We start from the raw sequence: 14,331 nt of genomic DNA, 5'->3' as shown, positions 1-14,331 counted from the left end.
GATGCAAATGGGCGGTCGTCCATTTTTCGGCCGCCCGTGACCCATTTCCACCCCAAATTTGGGCCAAGTTTGCGCCGGAGCGTACGCTTGTGACGCCCGCCCTTGTCGTCCCCCTGGCCCGCCCGTGGTGGCACATTGGCCATTCTCCTCCCCTCATCAACATCCGACACCGGCCACACCTTCCTCGCCGCCGCCACCCACTTCCGGCCGGTTGGACACTGCACAAGCCGCCGCCCACATCCACGCTCTTCCCCCACCTTCACGACACATCCAATGTCGGCTCTTGCCGGCATTGGTGGTCTCTTTTCGCCACTACCGACCCGTCATAGCACCTTCACGACCATGCTACCCCCTAGCCTCCATGACCACCGGCTTCGCTCCACGGTCGCCTCCACTTTCACAGGCTTGCTGCCTGTACGAGGGAGAGGCGCGGGGCTCTTGACCGGCCACTACTCCACCATGTTTGCAAGGTGTTCGGCGTTTTTCCCGCAAGGTACCATGGATAGTGGGGATGAGTTCTTTTTCAATAACTTCATGTGTTCATCGGATGATGAAGATTTTATGGTTGCGACTATGGTCGTCAGTGACCACATTGCTAGGCAGCGGCCGAGGTTTAGGGGATAAATCCCGGGCCATGCTCTACCGTTGAATCACAACAGAGAGAGCGACCATTGCCTACACTTCATCGATTACTTTCAGTGCACGTCCCCACTCTTCAACCCCCAAGTTTTTCTAGCGCTGCTTCTAGATGGAGAGACATGTGTTCAACCATATTCGGGAGGAAGTGATGGCGTATGATGAGCATTTCATATGCAAGGAGGATGCCCTTGGAAAGATTGGCTTCTCCTCTTATAAAAAATGCACTGCAGCTATTCGGATGCTTGCATATGGAATTCTCGGTGATCTTGTTGATGAGTATCTCCGGATTAGTGAGTCCACATGCCTTGCGTCGTTGTACAAGTTCTGCAAGGCCGTGGTAGCAATGTTTGTCCCGGAGTACTTGGGAGAGCCAAATGTTGTGGATACAACCCGACTGTTGGCAATCAATAAGGAGAGAGGCTTCCCAGGAATGATTGGTGGCATAGATTGTATGCACTGACAGTGGAAGAACTGTCCATCTGCTTTGTAGGGGCAATATAAGGGGTATGTTAAAGGTTGCATTGTCATACTTGAAGTTGTGGCTTTACAAGATCTCTGGATTTGGCACTCTTTTCTCGGTATGGTTCTCATAATGACATCAACGTGCTTCAACGCTCTCCGGTGTTCGAAAGACTTGCAGAAGTCTACTTTGAGATCAATAGCTAACATTACAACAAGGGATACTACCTAGTTGATCGAATCTATCCTCGGTGGTCAACTTTTGTGAAGACAACCTTCAATCTAGTAGGCGAGTAGAGGGTTAGGTTGTCCCAAGCACAAGAGAGTGCTACGAAGGATGCGGAGCGTGCTTTTGGTGTGCTTCAATCTCGATGGGTTATCGTTTGGTACGCTGCTAGAACACGGAGCTCCAAAAAGATGTGGTAGGTGATGACTGCTTGTGTGATCATGCACAACATGATCGTATAGGATGAGTGTGTGGACCAAATCTTCGACCAAGGGTTTCAATTTCAGGATGAAAATGTTGTGTCTGAGTATGGGCTAACAACATTTGTAGAGGTCACCTAATTTCATCATGAAATGCGTGATTGGGCAACTGACATTCAACTCCAAAATGATTTAGTTGAGCATATGTGGACTCACCTCGGCAACTAATACTCCCTCCGTCACAGTTTACTGGATGCGCTCCAACAATCTCTGGGAGCAAGGTGATTAGCGATTGGACTGAAAAATAGCATCAACGGTTATACCACAACGCCTAATTACTGGAGAAATTAACATGCAGTAACCCCACGGCCATTAAACGAGCCGCCATCCCGCGTGCACACATGCATGGCCCGCCTACACACTTGCATGCAATTATTCCACCCTACGTATACACATATGCATGGAGAGAAAATTATGGGCTTGATTGCAGTTATCACAATCTAATTAATTGGGCATTAAACCAAACATGCCTAAATTCCCTCCGGTTGTGGAAATGCGTGAGAATCAAAGTGCACCAGTAAACTGTGACGGAGGGACTAGATGTATCCGCTCTTTTTCTTTCAATGTATTTGTGACATTTAAATTTCATTTGGTTTGTAAATCTTGAGATTTTTATTTGGTTGTAAACTATTTATTGGTGTGATGTAATAAATACTACTCTCTCCGCCCGGAAATACTTACTGGAGAAATGGATGTATCTAGATGTATTTTAGTTTTAGATACATCCATTTTTAACCATTTATGCCACAAATAATTTTGGCCGGAGGGAGTATGTGATTTAAGAACTTTGGGCAATGTTTAGATTGATGTGTAAAAATTGTCTAAAAATATTGCTGTGTTTTGGCCGGGCGGATGAAATACATGGACCGGTTAGGTGCACTGATCACTAAAATACGAACGGGGTCGGACACCGTCCTACTATCGATTCAAATGGACAAAAAGCGGATCAAATTCGCGTCCTTTGGGTCGACGAGTTAGAGTTGGCCTTGCTGCGAGGAGGACCGAAAGGGAAGGTAAGGTACGAACGTGCGGATCACACAGTCGATCTCACCTCTTCACCCGCAGTCTAGTCTCCTACAGTAACAAACATCCCTGAAAAAAAGATGGATCCCAACAAACAGATTTTACTAAGTACCCACTACCACACCAAGCCAACCCAACGCAACCCCAGAAGGTAAGGTTGTACCGACGATGACCGACGACGAGCAGCAGGAGCTGGTGGTGCCGGAGGCCGACGAGCGTAGCCGATGGACAGTGAGACACCTTGTGGGCTGCGCCGTCGTCTCGCTTGTTTGCATCTACTGTCAGGTCGTCCATGACGACCCGCTCTTGACGCTCCTCAAGCTTCTTCAAGGCCTCCTCGGCTTATTTCTCTACGACCTTGCCTCGGATTTTATTAACGGCAGGTACACCTTAATTTGGAGAACAATAAATTAAGGCTAGTAGATAAATTATTGCTGCTCTATTCATACATTTCTCGAAGAAAGAAAATTTTAGTTCATTCCTTCATCCATCATACATCCATCCAAGCATCTACTCCCTTTGTCCCTAATTATTTTTCCGCGATAAGTAATTTGGAACAGAGATGGTACAATTAATCATACATTTGTGAATCGATGCTCTACTGAATGTCACACTAGATCCATATATACTCCGCATTTTTTGGGGAAACATTGCATGTCTTGTTTGCTTGACTACGGAGTAATATAGAGCTATGGCCGCCGACGAGCTGGAGGTGGTTGTGCCGAGGCTAACGAGAGTAGCAGATTGGCAGCAACGTGTCTTATGGGCTGTGCCGGCATCTCAATCATAATAATTCGCTTCTCCTGGATAGTCATCCAAGACAACGACACCCGCATGAGGCTCCTCGTGCTCCTACTCGGATGCCTCTGCTTATTTCTTTGCGGTATTTTCATGGTTTTTCTTGTCGACATGCACCTTACTCCCCAGGGTCAACAAAGGGTGGTAGATAAATTCTTGTTGCTCTAGTAATCCACTCCTCGGCAGAAGGCGCAAGAACTTCATCCAGTCCATCAGGACCGAGGCCAGGCTGGCTATTACCAGGGAAGATAAGGAGCAGGCTCTCCTCGATCACTTCCATGAGCACCTCGGAACTGTTGGGGAACGTAGCAGAAATTCAAAATTTTCTACGCATCACCAAGATCAATCTATGGAGAAACTAGCAACGAGGGGAAGGAGAGTGCATCTACATACCCTTGTAGATCGCTAAGCGGAAGCGTTCAAGTGAACGGGGTTGATGGAGTCGTACTCGTCGTGATCCAAATCACCGATGATCCAAGTGCCGAACGGACGGCACCTCCGCGTTCAACACACGTACAACCCGGTGACGTCTCCCATGCCTTGATCCAGCAAGGAGAGAGGGAGAGGTTGAGGAAGACTCCATCCAGCAGCAGCACAACGGCGTGGTGGTGGTGGAGGAGCGTGGCAATCCTGCAGGGCTTCGCCAAGCACCGCGGGAGAGGAGGAGTACTTGAGAGAGGGGGAGGGTTACGCCAGAACTTGGGGTGCGGCTGCCCTTCCACCCCTCCACTATTTATAGGTGGGGGGAAGAGGGGGCCGGCCCCCCTAGATCCCATCTAGGGTTGGGGGCGGCGGCCAAGGGGGGAGGAGTGCCTCCCAAGTCAAGTGGAGGCCCTCCCCCTTAGGGTTTCCCCCTTCCCATGCGCATGGGCCTTGGGGGGGGGGCTGGTGCCCCTGGCCCATTAAGGCTAGGGCGCCCCCTACAGCCCATGCTACTGTATTGGACGTGGTGGAACAATTTCTGAACCTCTGGACCCCTCCGGAACCTTCTGGAAGCTTCCCGGTACAATACAGGAAAAACCCGAACTTTTCCCGGAACCCGAACAACAACTTTCCATATATAAATCTTTACCTCCGGACCATTTCGGAACTCCTCGTGACGTCCGGGATATCATCCGGGACTCCGAACAACATTCGGTAACCACATACAAACTTCCTTTATAACTCTAGCGTCATCGAACCTTAAGTGTGTAGACCCTACGGGTTCAGGAACCATGCAGACATGGCCTAGACGTTCTCCGGCCAATAACCAACAGCGGGATCTGGATACTCATGTTGGCTCCCACATGTTCCACGATGATCTCATCGGATAAACCACGATGTCAAGGACTCAATTAATCCCGTATACAATTCCCTTTGTCCAGCGGTATTGTACTTGCCCGAGATTCGATCGTCGGTATGTCGATACCTTGTTCAATCTCGTTACCGGCAAGTCTCTTTACTCGTTCCATAACACATCATCCCGTGATCAACCCCTTGGTCACATTGTGCACATTATGATGATGTCCTACCGAGTGGGCTCAGAGATACCTCTCCGTTTACCGGAGTGACAAATCCCAGTCTCGATTCGTGCCAACCCAACAGACACTTTCGGAGATACCTGTAGTGCACCTTTATAGCCACCCAGTTACGTTGACATTTGGTACACCCAAAGCATTCCTACGGTATCCGGGGGTTGCACAATCTCATGGTCTAAGGAAATGATACTTGACATTAGAAAAGCTTTAGCATACGAACTACGATCTTTGTGCTAGGGTTAGGATTGGGTCTTGTCCATCACATCATTCTGCTAATGATGTGATCCCGTTATCAACGACATCTAATGTCCATGGTTAGGAAACCGTAACCATCTGTTTATCAACGAGCTAGTCAACTAGAGGCTTACTAGGGACATGGTGTTGTCTATGTACCCACACATGTATCTGAGTTTCCTATCAATACAATTATAGCATGGATAATAAACGATTATCATGAACAAGGAAATATAATAATAAGTAATTTATTATTGTCTCTAGGGCATATTTCCAACAGTCTCCCACTTGCACTAGAGTCAATAATCTAGTTCAAATCGTCATGTGATTAACATTCACACATCACATCGCCATGTGACCAACATCCAAAGAGTTTACTAGTTCACATCATCATGTGATTAAGACTCAATGAGTTCTGGGGTTTGATCATGTTTTGCTTGTGAGAGAGGTTTTAGTCAACGGGTCTGCAACTTTCAGATCCATATGTACTTCGCAAATCTCTAGGTCATTCTGTAAATGCTGCTTCCACGCTCCACTTGGAGCTATTCCAAATGGTTGCTCTACTATACGTATCCGGTTTGCTACTCAGAGTCACTCGGATAGGTGTTAAAGCTTTCATCGACGTAACCCTTTACGCCGAACTCTTTATCACCTCCATAATCGAGAAACATGTCCTTATTTACTCTAAGGACAATTTTGACCGCTGTCCAATGATCCATTCCTGGATCATTCTTGTACCCCTTGACTGACTCATGGCAAGGCAAACTTCTGGTGCGGTACACAGCATAGCATACTATAGAGCCTACGTCTGAAGCATAGGGGATGACCTTCGTCCTTTCTCTCTACTATTCTGCCGTGGTCGAGCTTTAAGTCTTAACTTCGTACCTTACATCTCAGGCAAGAACTCCTTCTTTGACTGATCCATCTTGAACTGAACACCTTCAAGATCATGTCAAGGTATATGCTCATTTGAAATTACCATTAAGCGGTTTTGATCTATCCTCATAGATCTTGATGCTCAATGTTCAAGTAGCTTAATCCAGGTTTTCCCTTGAAAAATACTTTTCGAATAACCCTATATGCTTTTTAGAAATTCTACATCATTTCTGATCAACAATATTTCAACAACATATACTCATCAGAAATTCTATAGCGCTCCCACTCACTTCTTTGGAAATACAAGTTTTCATAAACTTTTGTATAAACCCAAAATCTTTGATCATCTCATCAAAGCGTACATTCCAACTCCGAGATGCTTACTCCAGTCCTTAGAAGGATTGCTGGAGTTCTACATATTTGTTAGCGTTCTTCAGGATTGTCAAAACCTTCTGGTTGTATCACATACAACCTTTCCTCAAGAAAACTGTCGAGGAAACAATGTTTTGACATTCTAACTTGCAAGACTTCATAAATAATGCAGTAACTGCTAATCCATTTCCAACAGACTCTTAGCATCGCTACGAGTGAGAAAGCCTCACCGTAGTCAACTCCTTGAACTTGTCGGAAAACATCTTAACGACAAGTCGAGCTTTCTTAATGGTGATTCTTACCATCATTGTCTGTCTTTCTTTTAAAATCCATCTGTACCCAACGGCCTTACGACCATCAAGTATTTCTTCCAAAGTCATGGATCCTTTCTCGGATTTTATGGCCTCGAGCCATTCGTCGGAATCTGGGCCCACCATCGCTTCTCCATAGCTCGTAGGTTCATTGTTGTCTAGCAACATGACCTCTAAGACAGGATTGCGTACCACTCTGAAGTAGTACGCATCCTTGTCACCCTACGAGGTACGTTAGTGACTTGATCCGAAACTTCATGATCACTATCATAAGCTTCTACTTCAATTGGTGTAGGCGCCACTGGAACAACTTCCTGTGCCCTGCTACACACTAGTTGAAGTGACGGTTCAATAACCTCATCAAGTCTCCACTATCCTCCTACTCAATTCTTTCGAGAGAAACTTTTCCTCGAGAAAGGACCCGTTTCTAGAAACAATTACTTTTGCTTCCGGATCTGAGATAGGAGGTATACCCAACCATTTTGGGTATCCTATGAAGATGTATTTATCCGTTTTGGGTTCGAGCTTATCATGATGAAACTTTTCACATAAGCGTCGCAGCCCCAAACTTTTAAGAAACGACAACTTAGGTTTGTCCAAACCATAGTTCAAACGGTGTCGTCTCAACGAAATTACGTGGTGCCCTATTAAAGTGAGTGCGGTTGTCTCTAATGCCTAACCCATGAACGATAGTGGTAATTTGATAAGATACATCATGGTACGCACCATATATATCCAATAGGGTGCAACTATGATGTTCGGACACACCATCACACTATGGTGTTCCAGGCGGTACTAATTTTTAAACATTTCCACAATGTCTTAATTGCATGCCAAAGCTCGTAATTCAGATACTCATCTCTATGATCATGTCATAGACATTTTATCCTCTTGTCACAATGATCTTCAACTTCACTCTGAAATTACTTGAACCATTCAATAATTCAGATTTGTGTTTCATCAAGTACATCTACTCGAATCATCTGTGAAGTAAGAACATAACGATATTCACTGCATGCCTCAGCACTCATTGGACTGCACACAGCAAAATGTGTTACTTCCAACAAGTTGCTATCTTGTTCCATCTTACTCAAAACGAGGCTTTTCAGTCATCTTGCCCATGTGGTATGATTTGCATATCTCAAGTGATTCAAAATCAAGTGAGTCCAAAAGATCCATCTGCATGGAGTTTCTTCATGCGTATACACCAATAGACATGGTTCGCATGTCTCAAACTTTTCAAAAAATGAGTGAGTCCAAAGATCCATCAATATGGAGCTTCTTCATGCGTTTTATACCAATATGACTTACATGGCAGTGCCACAAGTAAGTGGTACTATCATTACTATCTTATATCTTTTGGCATGAAAATGTGTATCACTACGATCGAGATTCAATAAACCACTCCTTTAGGTGCAAGACCATTGAAGGTATTATTCAAATAAATAGAGTAACCATTATTCTCCTTAAATGAATAACCGTATTGCGATAGACATAATCCAATCATGTCTATGCTCAACGCAAACACCAAATGACAATTATTCAGGTTTAATACTAATCTTGATGGTAGAGGGAGTGTGCGATGTTTGATCAAATCAAACTTGGAAACACTTCCAACACATATCGTCAGCTCACCTTTAGCTAGTCTCCGTTTATTTCGTAGCTCTTTTATTCGAGTTACTAACACTTAGCAACCGAACCGGTATCTTAATACCCTGGTGCTACTAGGAGTACTAGTAAAGTACACATTAACATAATGCATATCCAATATACTTCTATCGACCTTGCCAGCCTTCTCATCTACCAAGTATCTAGGGTAATTCTGCTCCAGTGGTTGTTCCCCTTATTACAGAAGCACTTAGTCTTGGGTTTGGGTTCAACCTTGGGTTTCTTCACTAGAGCAGAAGCTGATTTGCCGTTTCATGAAGTATCCCTTCTTGCCCTTGCCCTTCTTGAAACTAGTGGTTTCACCAACCATCAAAAATTGATGCTCCTTCTTGATTTCTACTTTCGCAGTGTCAAACATCGCGAATACCTCAAGGATCATCATATCTATCCCTGATATGTTATAGTTCATCACGAAGCTCTAGCAGCTTGGTGGCAATGACTTTGGAGAAACATCACTATCTCTGGAAGATCAACTCCCACTCGATTCAAGTGATTGTCGCACTCAGACAATCTGAGCACAAGCTCAACGATTGAGCTTTTCTCCCTTAGTTTGCAGGCCAAGAAAATCGTCGGAGGTCTCATACCTCTTGACGTGGGCACGAGCCTGAAATCCCAATTTCAGCCCTCGAAACATCTCATATGTTCCGCGACGTTTCGAAAACGTCTTTGGTGCCTCAACTCTAAACCGTTTAACTGAACTATCACGTAGTTATCAAAACGTATATGTCCGATGTTCGCAACATCCACAGACGACGTTTGGGGTTCAGCACACTGAGCGGTGCATTAAGGACATAAGCTTTCTATTGTCCGCATAATTGCTACTGTCAACTTTCAACTATATTTTCTCTAGGAACATATCTAAACAATGGAACTAAAGCGCGAGCTTACGACATAATTTGCAAAGATCTTTTGACTATGTTCAGGATAATTAAGTTCATCTTATGAACTCCCACTCAGATAGACATCCCTCTAGTCATCTAAGTGATTACATGATCCGAGTCAACTAGGCCGTGTCCGATCATCACGTGGGACAGACTAGTCATCATCGGTGAACATCTTCATGTTAATCGTATCTACTATACGACTCATGCTCGACCTTTCGGTCTCTTGTGTTCTGAGGCCATGTCTGTACATGCTAGGCTCGTCAAGTCAACCTAAGTGTTTCGCGTATGTAAATCTGGCTTACACCCGTCGTATGTGAACGTAAGAATCTATCACACCCGATCATCATGTGGTGCTTCAAAACGACGAACTTTCGCAATGGTGCACAGTTAGGGGGAACACTTTCTTGAAATTTTAATGAGGGATCATCTTATTTACTACCGCCATTCTAAGCAAATAAGATGTATAAACATGATAAACATCACATGCAATCAAATAGTGACATGATATGGCCAATATCATTTTGCTCCTTTTGATCTCCATCTTCGGGGCTCCATGATCATCATTGTCACCGGCATGACACCATGATCTCCATCATCATGATCTCCATCATCGTGTCTCCATGAAGTTGTCTCGCCAACTTATTACTTCTACTACTATGGCTACCGGTTAGCAATAAAGTAAAGTAATTACATGGAGTTGTTCAATGACACGCAGGTCATACAATAAATAAAGACAACTCCTATGGCTCCTGCCGGTTGTCATACTCATCGACATGCAAGTCGTGATTCCTATTACAAGAACATGATCAATCTCATACATCACATATCATTCAGCACATTCTTTTTGGCCATATCACATCACATAGCATACCCTGCAAAAACAAGTTAGACGTCCTCTAATTGTTGTTTGCATGTTTTACGTGGCTGCTATGGGTTTCTAGCAAGAACGTTTCTTACCTACGCAAAAACCACAACGTGATATGTCAATTGCTATTGACCCTTCATAAGGACCCTTTTCATCGAATCCAATCCAACTAAAGTGGGAGAGACTGGCACCCGCTAGCCACCTTATGCAACAAGTGCATGTCAGTCGGTGGAACCTGTCTCACGTAAGTGTACGTGTAAGTTCGGTCCGGGCCGCTTCATCCTAGAATGCCGCCGAATCAAGATTGGACTAGTAACAGTAAGCATATTGAACAAAATCAATGCCCACAACTACTTTGTGTTCTACTCGTGCAAAGAATCTATGCAATAGACCTAGCTCATGATGCCACTGTTGGGGAACGTAGCAGAATTTCAAAATGTTCTACGCATCACCAAGATCAATCTATGGAGAAACTAGCAACGAGGGGAAGGAGAGTGCATCTACATACCCTTGTAGATCGCTAAGAGGAAGCATTCAAGTGAACGGGGTTGATGGAGTCATACTCGTCGTGATCCAAATCACCGATGATCCAAGTGCCGAACGGACGGCACCTCCGCGTTCAACATACGTACAACCCGGTGACGTCTCCCATGCCTTGATCCAGCAAGGAGAGAGGGAGAGGTTGAGGAAGACTCCATCCAGCAGCAGCACAATGGCGTGGTGGTGGTGGAGGAGCGTGGCAATCCTGCAGGGCTTCGCCAAGCACCGCGGGAGAGGAGGAGTACTTGGGAGAGGGGGAGGGCTGCGCCAGAACTTGGGGTGCGGCTGCCCTCCCACCCCTCCACTATTTATAGGTGGGGGGAAGAGGGGGCCGGCCCCCCTAGATCCCATCTAGGGTTGGGGGCGGCGGCCAAGGGGGGAGGAGTGCCTCCCAAGTCAAGTGGAGGCCCTCCCCCTTAGGGTTTCCCCCTTCCCATGCGCATGGGCCTTGGGGGGGCTGGTGCCCCTGGCCCATTAAGGCTAGGGCGCCCCCCTACAGCCCATCCTACTGTATTGGACGTGGTGGAACAATTTCCGGACCTCCGGACCCCTCCGGAATCCTCCGGAACCTTCTGGAAGCTTCCCGGTACAATACCGGAAAAACCCGAATTTTTCCTAGAACCCGAACAACAACTTTCCATATATAAATCTTTACCTCCGGACCATTTCGGAACTCCTCGTGACGTCCAGGATCTCATCCGGGACTCCGAACAACATTCAGTAACCACATACAAACTTCCTTTATAACCCTAGCGTCATCGAACCTTAAGTGTGTAGACCCTACGGGTTCGGGAACCATGCAGACATGACCTAGACGTTCTCCGGCCAATAACCAACAGCGGGATCTGGATACACATGTTGGCTCCCACATGTTCCACGATGATGTTGGAAATATGCCCTAGAGGCAATAGTAAAAGTATTATTATATTTCATTGTTCATGATAATTGTCTTTTGTTCATGCTATAACTGTATTATCCGGAAATCGTAATACACGTGTGAACACATAGACCACAATATGTCCCTAGTGAGCCTCTAGTTGACTAGCTCGTTGTGATCAACAGATAGTCATGGTTTCCTGGCTATGGACATTGGATATCGTTGATAACGGGATCACATCATTAGGAGAATGATGTGATGGACAAGACCCAATCCTAAGCATAGCACAAAGATCGTGTAGTTCGTTTGCTAGAGCTTTTCCAATGTCAAGTATCTATTCCTTTGACCATGAGATCGTGTAACTCCCGGATACCGTAGGAGTGCTTTGGGTGTATCAAACGTCACAACGTAACTGGGTGACTGTAAAGGTGCAATACAGGTATCTTCGAAAGTGTCTGTTGGGTTGACACGGATCGAGACTGGGATTTGTCACTCCGTATGACGGAGAGGTATCTCTGGGCCCACTCGGTAATGCATCATCATAATGAGCTCAAGGTGACCAAGTGGTTGGCCACGGGATCATGCATTACGGTACGAGTAAAGTGACTTGCCGGTAACGAGACTGAACAAGGTATTGGGATACCGACGATCGAGTCTCGGGCAAGTAACATACCGATTGACAAAGGGAATTGTATACGGGGTTTTGATCGAATCCTCGACATCGTGGTTCAACCGATGAAATCATCGTGGAACATGTGGGAGCCAACATGGGTATCCAGATCCCGCTGTTGGTTATTGACCGGAGAGTGGTCTCGGTCATGTCTGCATGCCTCCCGAACCCGTAGGGTCTACACACTTAAGGTTCGGTGACGCTAGGGTTATTAGGAAGACTAGTATGTGACTACCGAATGTTGTTCGGAGTCCCGGATGAGATCCCGGACGTCACGAGGAGTTCCGGAATGGTCCAGAGGTGAAGTTTTATATATGGGAAGTTCTCATACGGACACCGGAAAGTTTCTGGGGCTTATCGGTATTGTACCGGGGCCACCGGAAAGGTTCCGGGGGTCCACCCCTCCCGGCGGGCCACATGGGCCGCAAAGGGGAGGGAGCCAGCCCCTGGAGGGCTGGGCGCGCCCCCCACCTTGGGCCCATGCGCCTAGGGTTGGGGGGGGGGGGAAACCCTAAGGGGGGCGCCCCCCTTGCTTGGGGGGCAAGTCCCCCCTCCCTGGCCGCTGCCCCCCCTCTAGATCCCATCTAGAGGGGTCGGCCCCCCTTGCCCCTTCCCCTATAAATAGAGGGGTGAGGGGAGGGCTGCTGTACACATCTTCCAGGCGCAGCCCCTCCCCTCCCCAACACATCTCCTCCTCCGTTACGTGCTTGCGAAGCCCTGTCGGAGTACTGCTGCACCAACACCACCACACCGTCGTGCTGCCGTTGGAGCAATCTTCCTCAACCTCTCCTTCCCCCTTGCTGGATCAAGAAGGAGGAGACATCTCCCGTCCCGTACGTGTGTTGAACGCGGAGGTGCTGTCCGTTCAGCACTTGGACATCGGTGATCTGAATCACGTCGAGTACGACTCCATCATCACCATCCCCTTGAAAGCTTCCGCGCGTGATCTACAAGTGGTATGTAGATGCAAACTCACTCCCTTGACTTGTTGCTTAGATGAACTCATAGATGGATCTTGGTGAAACCATAGGAAAAAATTTAATTTTCCACAACGTTCCCCAACAGTGGTATCAGAGCTAGGTCTATGCGTAGTTCTCTAATGCACGAGTAGAACACAATTTTGTTGTGGGCGTGGATCTTGTCAACTTGCTTGCCACTACTAGTCTTTTCTTGATTCAGCGGTATTGTGGGATGAAGCGGCCCGGACCAACCTTACACGTACGCTTACGTGAGACCGGTTCCACCGATTGACATGCACTAGTTGCATAAGGTGGCTGGCGGGTGTCTGTCTCTCCCACTTTAGTTGGAGCGGATTCGATGAAAAGGGTCCTTATGAAGGGTAAATAGAAGTTGACAATATCACGTTGTCGTTATTCGTAGGTAAGAAAACGTTCTTGCTAGAACCCAATTGCAGCCACGTAAAAGATGCAACAACAATTAGAGGACGTCTAACTTGTTTTTGCAGCGATTGATCATGTGATGTGATATGGCCAGATGTTGTGATGAATGATGAATTGTGATGTATGAGATCATGTTCTTGTAATAGGATTCACGACTTGCATGTCGATGAGTATGACAACCGGCAGGAGCCATAGGAGTTGTCTTTATTTTTTGTATGACCCGCGTGTCATTGAAGAACGCCATGTAAACTACTTTACTTTATTGCTAAACGCGTTAGCCATAGAAGTAGAAGTAGTCGTTGGCGTGACAACTTCATGAAGAAACGATGATGGAGATCATGATGATGGAGATCATGGTGTCAAGCCGGTGACGAGATGATCATGGAGCCCCGAAGATGGGGATCAATGGAGCTATATGATATTGGCCATATCATGTCACAACTATATAATTGCATGTGATGTTTATTATGTTTATGCATCTTGTTTACTAAGGACGACGGTAGTAAATAAGATGATCCCTTACAACAATTTCAAGAAGTGTTCTCCCCTAACTGTGCACCGTTGCTACAGTTCGTCGTTTTGAAGCACCACGTGATGATCGGGTGTGATAGATCCTTACGTTCACATACAACGGGTGTAAGACAGTTTTACACACGCAAAACACTTAGGGTTAACTTGACGAGCCTAGCATGTACAGACATGGCCTCGGAAC

This window comes from Triticum dicoccoides, chromosome 5B (genome assembly GCF_002162155.2).
Source record: "Triticum dicoccoides isolate Atlit2015 ecotype Zavitan chromosome 5B, WEW_v2.0, whole genome shotgun sequence".
Classification (NCBI taxonomy): Eukaryota; Viridiplantae; Streptophyta; class Magnoliopsida; order Poales; family Poaceae; genus Triticum; species Triticum dicoccoides.
This window is presented reverse-complemented; position numbering follows the sequence as displayed.